The sequence below is a fragment of the Somniosus microcephalus genome, chromosome 4, assembly GCF_052327205.1.
Source record: "Somniosus microcephalus isolate GS21.2 chromosome 4, FLI_Smic_1.0, whole genome shotgun sequence".
Taxonomy (NCBI): domain Eukaryota; kingdom Metazoa; phylum Chordata; class Chondrichthyes; order Squaliformes; family Somniosidae; genus Somniosus; species Somniosus microcephalus.
The window spans coordinates 53197478-53213378 of NC_140990.1; the positions used below are offsets into that span (position 1 = coordinate 53197478).

The 15901-nt window shown below is 49.6% G+C and overlaps 1 pseudogene; it reads left to right on the forward strand.

The window, feature by feature from the left end:
• The first annotated feature begins 2880 nt into the window (after positions 1 to 2880).
• On the forward strand, positions 2881 to 4257 carry LOC147118884 (uncharacterized; annotated as a pseudogene).
• The last annotated feature ends 11644 nt before the right edge of the window (positions 4258 to 15901 follow it).

Sequence of the window (15901 nt, forward strand, 5' to 3'; positions counted from 1 at the left end):
GGGTGCCCCCGAAACACCTCCTTCGCCACCCACCACTACCCACGCCTACCCCCAGCATGCTTACGTAGTGTACCCGGACGGGTGGGAGGACACAGCCTCCACACGAGATCTCGCACCTTCGGGTGTCGCTGAAACACTACCATTGCCATCTACCACTACCCACAACCCAACCCCGCTAGACGGCATGCCGCAGCCTCAGGACCCGTCATTGACCACCCAACCACTCAATGAGACGTTGGATGCTGCACCATCACCGCCGCCACCACGACGATCAGGACGGCATACAAGGCCACCTGATAGACTTACTTACACGAACCTTTAGTACACTTCACCCCGCCGGACTCAATTTTAAACAAGGGGTGAATGTGGTAAACCACTGTTGTTGTTGTAGTTGTTGTTGCACACTGTTGTACCTATGCATGCCTCAGCATGTCTCTGCTGGCTCCGCCCCAGGCTCCACCCACAGGCCCAGGTATAAAGGTGACCGCTCGGCAGCCCCCCTGCCTTCTTGGAACCCAGTCAACCACGAGAGACATGCTCTGTTCTTTGCTAATAAAAGCCTTTAGTTACTCTCCTAACTCTCCGTCTTTTATGAGTAATTGATAGCGCATCACAGGGCACTTGGAAAAGTTCATGGTAATCAGGCAGAGTCAACATGGTTTTGTGAAAGGGAAATCATGTTTAACCAATTTATTGGAGATCTTTGAGGAAGTAACATGTGCTGTGGATAAAGGTGAACTGGTGAATGTACTGTACTTAGATTGCCAAAAGGCATTTGATAAAGTGCCACATCAAAGGTTATTGCGGAAAATAAAAGCTCATGGTGTAGGGAGTAACATATTGGCATGGATAGAAGATTGGCTAGCTAATAGGAAACAGAGAGTAGGCATAAATGGGTCATTTTCTGATTGGCAAGATGTAACGAGTGGTGTGCCACAGGGATCAGTGCTGCGACCTCAACTTTTTACAATTTATATAAATGACTTGGATGAAGGGACCAAAGGCATGGTTGCTAAATTTGCTGATGACACAAAGATAGGTAGGAAAGTAAATTGAGAAGAGGACATAAGGAGGCTACAAAGGGATATAGATAAGTTAAGAGAGTGGGCAAAGATCTGGCAAATGGAGTATAATGTGGGAAAATGTGAAGTTGTCCATTTTGGCAGGAAGAATAAAGAAGAAGCATATTATCTAAATGGTGAGAGATTGCAGAGTTCTGAGATGCAGAGGGTTCTGGGTGTCCTAATGCATGTATCGCAAAAGGTTAGTATTCAGGTACAGCAAGTAATCAGGAAAGCTAATACAATATTATTGTTTATTGCGAGGGAAACTGAATACAAAAGTAGGGAGGTTATGCTTCAGTTATACAGGGCATTGGTGAGACCACATCTGGAGTACTGTGTACAGTATTGGTCTCCTTATTTAAGGAAGGATGTAAATGCATTGGAAGCAGTTCAGAGAAGGTTTACTATCTAATACCGGGAATGGGCGGGTTGTCTTATGAGGAAAGGTTGGACAGGCTAGGCTTGTATCGGCTGGAGTTTAGAAGAGTAAGAGGTGACTTGATTGAAACATATAAGATCCTGAGGGGTCTGGACAGGGTGGATGTGGAGAGGATGTTTCCTCTTGTGGGAGAATCTAGAACTAGGGGTCACTGTTTAAAAATAAGGGGTCACCCATTTAAGACAGAGATGAGGAGAAATTTTTCCTCACAGATGGTCGTGAGTCTTTGGAACTCTCTTCCTCAGAGGGCGGTGGAAGCAGAGTCTTTGAATATTTTTAAGGCAGAGGTAGATAGATTCTTCGTAAGCAAGGTGGTGAAACGTTATCGGGGGTAGGTGGGAATGTGGAGTAATCAGATCAGCCATGATCTTATTGAATGGTGGAGCAGGCTCGAGGGGCCGAGTGGCCTACTCCTGCTCCTAATTCGTATGTTCGTATGGAACCTGTGCAGCAGCTGGGGCCTGAAAATCAGCTTCACTGCCCCTGGGCTGGGAAAGGGGGACATGAGGCAACATTCTCCCTCTTACCCTTTTCTAAACTCCTTTTACAGGGTTTTAGAAGTGGAGCATTTACAGACAGGAAGCTCAGACCGAACATCACATCAAGAACAGATAGAGTCGCTCGATTCATCAGGATCTGATTCAGTCGGTCCTCCGATCTGTTGGCACACCAGAGAGTTCACACTAACGAGAGACCTTTTAAATGTTCTGAGGGTGGGAAGAGCTTCAAAATCTACAAGTACCTGAAGCGACACCAGTGGCTACACACTGGGGAGAGCCCGTTCACCGGCCCCGTGTTCCAGAAGGGATTCACTCAGTCATCCGCTCCAATGATACAACAGCAAGATCACACTAGGGAGAGACCTTTAACCCGCTCCGTGTGTGGGCAGGGATTAATTGCACCATCCGTGCTGCTGAGACACCAGCTTGTCCACGCCGATGAGACCGTTGACCTGCTCCGTGTTTTTGAAGCGATTCTCTCATTCTGCCACCCCCCTGAGACACCAGCTTGTTCAAATTAAATGTTCTGACTGTGGGAAGAGCTTTGAAAGGTCCCAGGATCTGAAGAGACACCAGCTGGAGAGAGCAGGAGAGATTCTGTTCACCTGCTCCGTGTGTGGGAAGAGATTCACTCAGTCCTCGAATCTGCTGGCACACCAGCGAGTTCACACTGGGGAGAGGCTGGTGAAACATTCCAACTGTGGGAAAAGCTTTCAAATGTCCCAGGAGCTGAAGGGACACCAGCTGGAGAGAGCAGGAAAGAGGCCATTCACCTGCTCCGTGTGTGGGAAGGGATTCACTCGGTCCTCGAATCTACTGGCACACAAGTGAGTTCACACTGGGGAGAGGCCGGTGAAACATTCTGACTGTGGGAAAAGCTTTCAAATGTCCCAGGAGCTGAAGGGACTCCAGCTGGAAACAGCAGGAAAGAGGCCATTCACCTGCTCTGTGGTTGGGAAGGGATTCACTCTGTCATCCCACCTACTGACACACCAGCGAGTTCACACTGATGAGAGACCATTTAAATGCTCTGACTGTGGTAAGAGCTTTAAAAGCTCCGGGGAGCTGAAGATACACCAGCGAGTTCACACTGGTGAGAGGCCGTGCACCTGCTCCGTGTGTGGGAAGGGATTCACTCAGTCATCCCACCTGCTGGCAGACCAGCGAGTTCACACTGATGAGAGACCATTTAAATGCTCTGACTGTGGTAAGAGCTTTAAAAGCTCCGGGGAGCTGAAGATACACCAGCGAGTTCACACTGGTGAGAGACCGTGCACCTGCTCCGTGTGTGGGAAGGGATTCACTCAGTCATCCCACCTGCTGGCACACCAGCAAGTTCACACTGACGAGAGACCATTTAAATGCTCTGACTGTGGTAAGAGCTTTAAAAGCTCCGGGGAGCTGAAGATACACCAGCGAGTTCACACTGGTGAGAGGCCGTGCACCTGCTCCGTGTGTGGGAAGGGATTCACTCAGTCATCCCACCTGCTGGCAGACCAGCGAGTTCACACTGATGAGAGACCATTTAAATGCTCTGACTGTGGTAAGAGCTTTAAAAGCTCCGGGGAGCTGAAGATACACCAGCGAGTTCACACTGGTGAGAGACCGTGCACCTGCTCCGTGTGTGGGAAGGGATTCACTCAGTCATCCCACCTGCTGGCACACCAGCAAGTTCACACTGATGAGAGACCATTTAAATGCTCTGACTGTGGTAAGAGCTTTAAAAGCTCTGGGCATCTGAAGGAACACCAGTTGGTTCACACTGGGGAGAGACCGTTCACCTGCTGTGTGTGGGAAGGGATTCACTCAGTCATCCCACCTGCTAGCACACCAGCGAGTTCACACCGATGAGAGACCATTTAAATGCTCTGACTGTGGGATGAGCTTTAAAAGCTCTGGGCATCTGAATGGACACCAGCGAGTTCACACCGGGGAGGGTCCATTCACCTGCTCTGTGTGTGGGAAGGGATTTACTCTGTCATCCCACCTACTGACACACCAGCGAGTTCGCACTGATGAGAGACCATTTAAATGCTCTGACTGTGGTAAGAGCTTTAAAAGCTCCGGGCATCTGAAGGAACACCAGTTGGTTCACACTGGGGAGAGACCGTTCACCTGCTGTGTGTGTGGGAAGGGATTCACTTGGTCAGCCCACCTACTGACACACCAGCGAGTTCACATTGTTCTGTAGCACAGGGCCCTGGAGACAGCTGGGGTGACATGAACATGGAATGGATGAATGTTTTATAAATTCCTGCACTGCTGTTTAATCTTTCAAACTGTTGTGCTGATGATTCCCTTCAATTGACTGTTGATGGTGTTACATAGAATGTACAGCACAGAAACAGGCCATTCGGCCCAACTGGTCCATGCCGGTGTTTATGCTCCACACCCACCCTACTTCAATTAACCCGATCAACATCTCCTCCCGTTCCCTTCTCCCTGATGTGGCTTCCCCATAAATCCATCTGTGCTGCTCACCTCAACTACTCCCTGTGGTAGCGAGTTCCCCATTCTCACCATTCTCTGGGTAAAGAGATTTCTCCTGAATTTATTACTGGATTTATTAGTGACTATTTTAAGTTTGTGGCCTCATAAATATGATGAGATTCTGTTAAGCTGACCAGTATGTTGTTGTACTTTGTCTTTTTCTGATGAACTAAACATTACTGAGTCCTTGTACGCGTGTTATGGGATGAAGCTTTTTTTAATTCATTCATGGGATGTGGGCATCGCTGGCAAGGCCAGCATTTATTTTGCATGCCTAATTGCCCTTGAGAAGGTGGTGGTGAGCCGCCTTGAACCGCTGCTGTCCATTTGGTGAAGGTACTCCCACAGTGCTGTCAGGGAGGGAGTTCCAGGACTTTGACCCAGATCCGATGAAGGAATGGCAATATACTTCCAAGTCAGAATGGTGTTTGACTTGGAGTTGGTGGTCATAGAGTCATAGTGTTATACAGCACAGAAAGAGGCCCTTCGGCCCATCGTGTCTACACCGGCCATCAAGTCCTGTCTATTCTAATCCCATTTTCCAGCACTTTGTCCATAGCCTTGTATGCGATGGCGGTTCAAGTGCTCATCTAAATGCTTCTTGAATGTTGTGAGGGTTCCTGCCTCTACCACCCTTTCAGGCAGTGAGTTCCAGATTCCAACCACCCTCTGGGTAAAAAAGTTTTCCCTCAAATCCCCTCTAAACCTCCTGCCCCTACCTTGGAACTATGCCCCCTGGTTATTGACCCCTCTACTAAGGGGAAACGTTCCTTTCTATCTACCCTATCTATACCCCTCATAATTTTGTACACCTCAATCAGGTCCCCCCTCAGCCTTCTCTGCTCTCTTCATAGCTGAAGCACTCCAGCCCAGGTAACATCCTGGTGAATCTCCTCTGCACCCTCTCCAATGCAATCACATCCTTCCTATAGTGTGGCGACCAGAACTGCACACAGTATTCCAGCTGTGGCCTAACTAGCGTTTTGTACAGCTCCATCATAACCTCCCTGCCCTTATATTCTATGCCTCAGCTAATGAAGGCAAGTATCCCATATGCCTTTTTAACCACCTTATCTACCTGTCCTGCTGTCTTCAGGGATCTATGTATTCTATCAGGTGTTCCCATGTGCCTGCTGTCCTTGTCCTTCTAGGTAGAAGAGGTCACGGGGAGGTGCTGCCAAAGAAGCCTTGGCGAGTTGCTGCAGTGCATCTTGTTGATGGTACACACTGCAGCCACTGTGTGCCGGTGGTGGAGGGAGTGAATGTTTAAGGTGGCGGATGGGGTGCCAATCAAGCGGGCTGCTTTGTCCTGGATGGTGTCGAGCTTCTTGAGTGTTGTTGGAGCTGCACTCATCCAGACCAGTGAAGAGTATTCCATCACACTCCTGACTTGTGCCTTGTAGATGGTGGAAAGTCTTTGGGGAGTCAGGAGGTGAGACACTCGCCACAGAATTCCCACCCTCTGACCTGCTCTTGTTGCCACAGTATTTATGTGTCTGATCCAGTTAAGTTTCTGGTCAATGATGACCCCCCAGGATGTTGATGGTGGGGGATTCGGCGATGGTAATGCCGTTGAATGTCAAGGGGAGGTGGTTAGATGCTCACTTGTTGGAGATAGTCATTGCCTGGCACTTGTGTGGTGCGAATGTTACCTGCCACTTATCAGCCCAAGCCTGAATGTCGTCCCGGTCTTGTTGCATGCGGGCGTGGACTGCTTCATTATCTGAGGAGTTGCAAATGGAACTGAGTACTGTGCAATCATCAGCAAACATCCCTAGTTCTGACCTTATGATGGAGGGACGGTCACTGATGAAGTAGTTGAAGATGGTTGGGCCGAGGACACTGCCCTGAGGAACACCTGCAGCGATATCCTGGGGCTGTGATGATTGACCTCCAACCACCACAACCATCTTCCTTTGTGCTCGGTCTGACTCCAGCCAGTGGAGAGTTTCCACCCGATTGATTAGCATTGAGGTAATAGGGAGAGTAATAAGGGAAGCGAAACAGGACATTAGAAGTAAATGAGAGACAAGGAAAGAAAAACTAAAGATCAAAGTAAGAAAGAGACAAACGAAGGAGATGAGAAGAAAAGAATTTGAGGAGAAAGTGAGTGATGATAAGAAACATTGAAATTTCAAAAATGAGACAGGAGAGAAGATAAGAAGAAAGAAAGATCTTGACTCGCTCCTTTCACAATTTCAGGACATCTCCAAGTGCTGTGCAGCAATTGCAGGACTTCTGAAGTGTGGTCATGTAGGAATGTAATGTAGCAGCCAATTAGGGAGAGATGTGGAGAGGAAAGGCAAGAAGAGAAGGAGCAGGAAAGGAAAATATACGGACAAAAATGGGAGGCAGTTTTTAAAAATTTGTTCATGGGACCTGGGTGTCGCTGGTAATGCCAGCATTTACTGCCCATCCCTAGTTGCCCTTGAGAAAGTGGTGGTGAGCCGCCTTCTTGAACCAATGCAGTCCGTGTGGTGAAGGTACTCCCACAGTGCTGTTCGGGAGGGAGTTCCAGGATTTTGACCCAGCGACGATGAAGGATCGGCCGATATACTTCCAAGTCAGGATGGTGTGTAACATGGAGGGGAACTTGGAGGTGGTGGTGTTCCCATGCGCCTGCTGCCCTTGTCCTTCTAGGCGGTAGAGGTCATAGAGTCATAATGGCACAGAAGGAGGCCATTCAGCCCTTCGAGTTCATGCCAGCTCTGTAGAGCAATCCAGTCAGTCCCATTCCCCCGCTCTATCCCCGTAGCCTTGCAAGTTTATTTCCCTCAAGTGCCTATCCAGTCTCCCCTTGAAAACATTGAGTGTCTCCACTTCCACCACTTCCGTCGGCAGCGAATCCCAGGTCCTCACCACTGGCTGTGTAAGAAAGTTTTTCCTCACATCCCCCCTGTATCTCTTGTCCAAAACCTTAAATCTGTATCCCCTAGTCCTTGTACCATCAACTAGTGGGAATAGCCTTTCCCCATTTAGCCTATCCAAACCCGTCATAATCTTGTACACTTCTATCAAATCACCCCTCAACCTCCTTTGCTCTAATGTAAACAAATCCAGCTTCTCCAACCTGTCCTTGTAGCTAAGATCCCCCATCCCCGGAACCATTCTGGTAAATCTCCTCTGCACCATCTCAAGGGCCTTCACATCCTTCCTAAAGTGTGGTGACCAGAACTGGACGCAATACTCCAGTTGTGGCCTAACCAGCGCTTTATAAAGGTTCAGCATAACTTCTCTACTTTTGTACTCAATACCTCTATTTATGAAGCCCAAGATCCCAAATGCTTTGTTACCCACTCTCTCAATATGTCCCGCCACCTTCAGGGACCTATGCACATTGACTCCCAGGTCCCTCTGTCCCTACACACTCTGTAAAACTGTGCCATTAAGTGTATATTGCCTCTCCCTGTTCCTTCTGCCAAAATGCATCACCTCACACTTCTCTGTATTAAATTCCATCTGCCACTTGTCTGCCCATTCTGCTAGCCTTTCTATGTCCTGTTGCAGTGGATTGGTATCATCCTCACTGTTTGCCACACCCCCAAGTTTGGTGTCATCAGCAAATTTAGAAATTCTACTCTGCATTCCAATATCCAGGTCATTTATATATATCAAAAAAAGCAGTGGCCCCAGCACTGATCCTTGGGGAACAACACTGTCTACCATCCTCCAGTTTGAAAAACAGCCATTTACCACATCTCACTGTTTTCTGTCCTTAAGCCAATTCCTAATCCAAGCTGCCACTGACCCACCTATTCCATGAGCCTCAATTTTGATATCCAGCCTTCTATGTGGTAACATAGGAACTTTCAAAGGCAATTGGACATGTCATTGAAGAGGACTAGTTTGAGGGTTATGGGGATAAAGCAGGGGAGTGGGACTAAATTCAACAGCTCTTTCAAAGGGCCGGCACAGTCACGATGGGCCCAAGCACCTTCTGTGCTGTAAGATTCTATGAACAGTGTGAACTCGCTGGTGTCTCTTCAGGCTCTTCGAGCTTTTGAAGCTTTTCCCACAGTCAGAACATTTAAAGGGTTTCTCATCAATGTGAACTCGCTGGTGTCTCTTCAGGTTCTTCGAGCTTTTGAAGCTCTTCCCAGTCAGAACATTTAAAGGGTTTCTCATCAATGTGAACTCGCTGGTGTCCCTTCATCTCCCCGGTGCTTTCAAAGCTCTTCCCACAGTCAGAACATTTAAACGGTCTCTCATCAGAGTGAGCTCGCTGGTACCTCAGCAGGTGGGATGGATAAACAAATCCCTTTCCACACACGGAGCAGGTTAACGGACAGTCCACGGTGTGACTGCGCCGATGAACTTCCGACAGACGGGGAACTGAAGCCCTTCCCACTGTCCCCACCTTTACCCGGTTTCTCCCCGGTGTGACGGTGCACGTGTCTCGCCAGGTCAGGCGATCGGCTGAAACCGAGTCCACACACTGAACACGTGTGCGGTTTGTCATCGCTGCGATCGCTGCTCTCTCCTTCCATGTGCAAAGGACGATGATATTCAGGTCCCGATGAATCCATCAACTCTATCAGATCTTAACATCAGTGCTGGACCTGCCCTGGGAGTGTTTGATGGGGACAGTGTAGAGGGAGCTTTACTCTGTATCTAACCCGTGCTGGACCTGCCCTGGGAGTGTTTGATGGGACAGTGTAGAGGGAGCTTTACTCTGTATCTAACCCGTGCTGGACCTGCCCTGGGAGTGTTTGATGGGACAGTGTAGAGGGAGCTTTACTGTGTATCTAACCCGTGCTGTACCAGCCCTGGGAGTGTTTGATGGGACAGTGTAGAGGGAGCTTTACTCTGTATCTAACCCATGATGTACCTGCCCTGGGAGTGTTTGATGGGAGAGTGTAGAGGGAGCTTTACTCTGTATCTAACCCGTGCTGGACCTGCCCTGGGAGTGTTTGATGGGACAGTGTAGAGGGAGCTTTACTCTGTATCTAACCCGTGCTGTACCTGCCCGGGGAGTGTTTGATGGGACAGTTTAGAGGGAGCTTTACCCTGTATCTAACCCGTGCTGTACCTGCCCGGGAGTGTTTGATGGGACAGTGTAGAGGGAGCTTTACCCTGTATCTAACCCGTGCTGTACCTGCCATGGTAGAATCATGTGAGACTCCAGAATTTTTATAGATAATTGATAGTCAGACATGACATAACAAAGTCAAACAACCTTATTCTGGGGAACACCACTCAGAACCGAGGGTGATCAGGACCCTGTTCTGGGTGAGTTGACGATGTTCTTGTTCTTCTTGCTCGAATGTCGCCCATGGTTCTCACTAAGTCTGGATGTTTTCAACCCTTACCTTCCTGAGTCTGTTGCTGGGCAGAATACAATATGTAGCCTTGTTTTTCCAATAGTTCAAAAGCTGCCTTTGTTACGTTTCACCTTTCACAGCTGTCACCAGATTGCGTAAGCTTTGACCTTGAACAGTCTAGCAGTCTAGACAGTGCGGCGCTCCCTCAGTACTGCCCCTCCGACAGTGCGGCGCTCCCTCAGTATTCCCCCTCCGACAGTGCAGTGCTCCCGCAGTACTGCCCCTCCGACAGTGCGGCGCTCTCTCAGTACTGCCCCTCCGACAGTGCGGCGCTCCCTCAGTACTGCCCCCCCGACAATGCAGCGCTCCCTCAGCACTGCCCCTCCGACAGTGCGGCGCTCCCTCAGTATTCCCCCTCCGACAGTGCAGTGCTCCCTCAGTACCACCCCTCCGACAGTGCAGCGCTCCCTCAGTATTCCCCCTCTGACAGTGCGGCGCTCCCTCAGTACTGCCCCTCCGACAGTGCGGAGCTCCCTCAGCACTGCTCCCCCGACAGTGCGGCGCTCCTTCAGTACTGCCCCTCCAACAGTGCGGCGCTCCCTCAGTACTGCTCCCCCGACAGTGCGGCGCTCCCTCAGTACTGCTCCCCCGACAGTGCGGCGCTCCCTCAGCACCGCCCCTCCAACAGTGCGGCGCTCCCTCAGTACTGCCCCTCAGACAGTGCGGCGCTCCCTCAGTATACCCCCTCTGACAGTGCGGCGCTCCCTCAGTACTGCTCCTCCGACAGTGCGGCGCCCCCTCAGTATTCCCCCTCCGACAGTGCGGCACTCCCTCAGTACCGCCCCTCCGACAGTGCGGCGCTCCCTCAGCACTGCCCCTCCGACAGTGCGGCGCTCCCTCAGTACTGCCCCGCCGACAGTGTAACGCTCCCTCAGCACTGCCCCTCCGACAGTGCGGCGCTCCCTCATTACTGCTCCCCCGACAGTGCGGCGCTCCCTCAGCACCGCACTGGAGTGTCAGCCTCACTTTATGTGCTCAAGTCCCTGGAGCGGGATTTGAACCCACAACCTTCTGACTCTGCTATCCACTGAGCCACAGCTGACTCGTCTTTTACACAGTTTCATCATAACTTCCTTGCTTTTGCACTCTACGCCTTTCCTAAAGCAGGGGAGTTATGATGAATTGTTAAACAGTTTTTTTTTGCAGAGTGACCAAGGGTGTCTGCAGGAAACAATTTTGCATTTGAAAGAAGGTTGTATTGTGAAGCTTCTGCCCCTTCGGCCCCTCTCCCAGATTCCAGCCCCACCTCTGTGCTGACTGAGCTGCACTCACCTGGGGACAGCGGGTCACAATCGGCCTCAGCGCACCTGAGCTGGAAAGGAGGCCCCGCCCCCTCACCGCGCCGCCATTGGTTGGAGGACCAGGCCACCCAGTTCAGTCCTCCCACCTCAGCCCTCGTCCTATTGGTCAGAGCTCCCGTCAGTCACAGGCCGGGCCGGCCTCCATCCCTGAATGGCCTCTTCCTGTGATGACATCACAATCGGGCCCCAGCCTCAGAGCCAGGGAGGAAGGCCCCGCCCCCTAGCCGCGACGCCATTGGTTGGAGGACCAGGCCGCCCAGTGAGTCCTCCCAGCTCAGCCCTCTTCCTATTGGTCAGCGCTCCCGTCAGTCAGAATCACTTTGCTCCGGCTCACTCCGCCACTCCGCCCGGTTCAATCCGCTCTGTTCGGCGTCCACGGAGGTGCCGCCCGCCCGACTCTCAGGTTTGCTTTTTCTCTTATTTTACTTTATAATCTCGCTCTCCGTTCCCCCCCTCACCTCAATTTAAATCGATTCCCCAACACTTTACCCTGGCCGCTGATTCCGCCTCTTCCCCGGGCCCGGCCTTCTATCTGTTTCCCCGAAGGCCCCACGCAGGCGCACTGGCAGCCTCCTGTTATGGTGGGGCCGAATGAGCATGCGCGGCCCCGCCTCTCCCCATTTAAAGGGACACCCACCCCCTCCACATTTAAAGGGACTCCCTCCCCCTCCACATTTAAAGGGACACCCACCCCCTCCACATTTAAAGGGACACCCATCCCCTCCACATTTAAAGGGAGACCAGGTAGGCCTCAGAGCAGCAGCGGCAGGCGGGCGGACCTGCGAGGGAATGAGGCGGCTGAGCGGTGGCAGTTTAAAAGCGGCTCCGAGACCAGGTAGGTCTCAGAGCAGCGGCGGCAGGCGGGCGGACCTGCGAAGGAACGAGGCGGTCCAAGCTCAGAGGGAGAGAAGTAAAAAGTAATCGAAGTGCGATGTCACCAGAAAGCAGGTAAGTGATTGGTTGGTGAGTATTTCTCTCTTTTTAAACTTTAACTCTGTGGTTTATAGTTACTAAGATCTCTCTGGTGTAGCGGGACTGTTGGTAAACCATTTAACTGTAGTGTAATTGGTGGGATTGATTTAATTTAATTTAATTTCAATTAACTAAAGGATATGTCATGGAAGGACAGCCCGGCCATGTGGTATGCTCCTCCTGCGCTATGTGGGAACTCAGGGACACTTCTTGTGTCCCTGACAACTACGTGCGCAGGAAGTGTATCCAGCTGCAGCTACTGACAGACCGCATTGCGGCGCTGGAGCTGCGATTGGATGCATACTGGAGCATTCACGATGCTGAGGACGTCATGAATAGCATGTTTAGGGAATTGGACACACCGCAGGTAGAGGTGGACAGGCAGAAAGGGAAGGGGTGACCAACAGGCAGAGTACTAGGCGCAGGCAGTTAGTGCAGGGGTCCCCTGTGGACATCCCCCTCTCAAACAGATACACCACTTTGAGTACTGTTGGGGGGGGTGGCTTATCAGAGGAAGGCAGCAGCAGCCAACTTCCTGGCACCAAGGGTGGCTCTGCTGCACAGGATGGGAGGAAAAAGAGGGGTACAGCTAAAGTAATAGGGGATGCTATTGTAAGGGGAATAGATAGGTGTTTCTGCGGCCGATGGTGTGTTGCCTCCCTGATGCAAGGGTCAAGGATGTCTCAGAGCGGCTGCAGAACATTTTGGAAGGGGAGGGTGAACAGCCAGTTGTCGTGGTGCATATAGGTACCAACGATGAGGTCCTAAAAGCTGAATATAGGGAGTTAGGAGGTAAATTAAAAAATAGGTCCTCAAAGGTAGTACTCTCAGGATTGCTACCAGTGCCACGTACTAGAAATAGAAGGATATTCCAGATGAATACGTGGCTAGAGGAATGGTGCTAGGGGGAGGGATTCAAGTTCCTGGGACATTGGAACCAGTTCTGGGGGAGTTGGGACCAGTTCAAACCGGACGGTCTGCACCTGGGCAGGGCTGGACCCGATGTCCTAGGGGGAGTGTTTGCTAGTGCTGTGGGGGAGGGTTTAAACTAAAATGGCAGGGGGTTGGGAACCTGAGCAGGGATACAGAGGAAAGGGAAACAAGGATAAAAGCAAAAGAAAGGAAGGAGAAAAACAAAAGTGGCAGTCAGAGAAATCAACGGTTTAAATCAAACATGGCCACAGTAAATAACAATCCTAATAGGTCTAAGAGCGTTAAAAAAATAAGCCTGAAGGCTTTGTGTCTTAATGCGAGGAGCATTCGTAATAAGGTGGATGAATTGGCTGCGCAAATAGAGGTAAACGAATATGATTTGGTTGGGATTACGGAAACATGGCTCAAGGATGGCCAAGGCTGGGAACTCAACATCCGGGGGTATTCGATATTCAGGAAAGATAGGCAAAAAGGAAAGGGAGGTGGTGTAGCATTACTGGTTAAGGAAGGGATTAATACAATTGTAATGAAGGATATTAGCTCTGATGATGTGGAATCTGTATGGATAGAATTGAGAAATACCAAGGGGCAGAAAACGTTAGTGGAAGTGGTATATAGACCTCCAAACAGTAAGGCAGAGGTTGGGGATGGCATTAAAAGGGAAATTAAAGAAGCGTGCAATAAGGGCACAGCAGTCATCATGGGTGACTTTAATCTACATATAGATTGGGCTAACCAAATTAGTAACAATACTGTGGAGGAGGAATTCCTGGAGTGTTTACGGGATGGTTTCCTGGACCAATATGTCGAGGAACCAACCAGAGATCAGGCCATCTTAGACTGGGTGTTATGTAACGAGAAAGGATTAATTAGCAATCTTGTTGTACGAGGCCCCTTGGGTTGGAGCGATCGTAATATGATCGAATTCTTCATTAAGATGGAGAATGAAGTAGTTGACTCAGAGACTAGGGTCCTAAATTTAAATAAAGGAAACTGCGGTGGTCTGAGGCGCGAGTTGGGTAGGATTGATTGGGGAATGTCACTCAAAGGGTTGACGGTGGATAGGCAATGGCAAACATTCAAAGACCGCATGGATGAACTACAGAATTTGTTCATCCCAGTTTGGCATAAAAATAAAACAAAAAAGGTGACTCAACCGTGGCTAACAAGGGAAATTAGGGATAGCATAAGATCCAAGGAGAGGACATATAAATTGACCAGAAAAAGCAATAATACTGAGGATTGGGAGCAATTTAGGATTCAACAAAGGAGGACAAAGGGATTAATTAAGAGGGAGAAAATAGAGTATGAGAGTAAGCTTGCATGGAACATAAAAACTGACTAAAAGCTTTTATAGATGTGTGAAGAGAAAAAGATCGGTGAAGTCAAGCGTAGGTCCCTTGCAGTCAGAATCAGGGGAATTTAAAATGGGGAACAAAAAAATGGCAGACCAACTAAATACATATTTTGGTTCTGTCTTCACAATGGAGGACACAAATAACCTCCCAGAGATGCCAGGGGACATAGGGTCTGATGAAAGGAGGAACTGAAAGAAATCAGTATTTGTAGGGAAATGGTGTTAGGGAAATTGACGGGATTGAAGGCCGATAAATCCCCAGGGCCTGATAATCTACATCCTAGGGTACTTAAGGATGTGGCCCTAGAAATAGTAGATGCATTGCTGATCATCTTCCAACATTCGATGGAATCTGGAACAGTACCCATGGATTGGAGGGTAGCTAATGTAACCCCACTATTCAAAAAACGTGGTAGAGAGAAAACGGGGAATTACAGACCGGTAAGCCTGACATCGGTAGTGGGGAAAATGCTAGAGTCTATTATAAAAGTTGTAATAGCAGAGCACTTGGAAAACAGTGACATGATCCGACAAAGTCAACATGGATTCACAAAAGGTAAATCGTGCTTGAATAATCTACTGGAATTTTTTGAGGATGTAACTGGTAAAATAGATAAGGGAGAACCAGTGGATGTGGTGTATCTGGACTTTCAGAAGGCCTTCGATAAGGTCCCGCATAAGAGATTAGCATGTAAAGTTAAGGCACATGGGATTGGGGGCAAGGTATTGACTTGGATAGAGAACTGGTTGGCAGACAGAAAGCAAAGAGTTGGAATAAACGGGTCTTTTTCCGAGTGGCAGGCAGTGACTAGTGGGGTACCGCAAGGATCGGTCCTTGGACCCCAGCTATTCACAATATATATTAATGATCTAGACAAGGGAACTAGATGTAATATCTCCAAATCTGCAGACCACACAAAGCTGGGTGGGCGTGTGTGCTGTGAGGAGGATGTCGAGAAACTCCAGGATGATTTGGACATATTGGGTGATTGGGCAGAAACATGGCAGATGCAATATAACGTGGATAAATGTGAGGTTGTCCACTTTGGTGGCAAAAACAGGAAGGCAGATTATCTAAATGGCAATAGATTGGGAGAAGGGGAAGTGCAACGAGACCTGGGTGTCCTTGTGCACCAGTCGCTGAAGGTAAGCATGCAGGTGCAGCAGGCGATTAAGAAGGCAAATGGTATGTTGGCCTTCGTAGCGAGAGGGTTTGAGTACAAGAACAAGGATGTCTTGCTGCAGTTGTACAGGGCCTTGGTGAGACCACATCTGGAGTATTGTGTGCAGTTTTGGTCGCCTTTTCTGAGGAAGGATGTCCTTGCCATGGAGGGAGTGCAGCGAAGATTCACCAGGCTGATACCTGGGAGGGCAGGAATGACGTATGAGGAGAGATTGGGTCGATTGGGCTTGTACTCGCTGGAGTTTAGAAGAATGAGAGGTGATCTCAATGAAACTTATAAAATTCTGACAGGACTGGACAGACTAGATGCAGGAAGGATGTTCCCGATGCTCGGGGAGTCC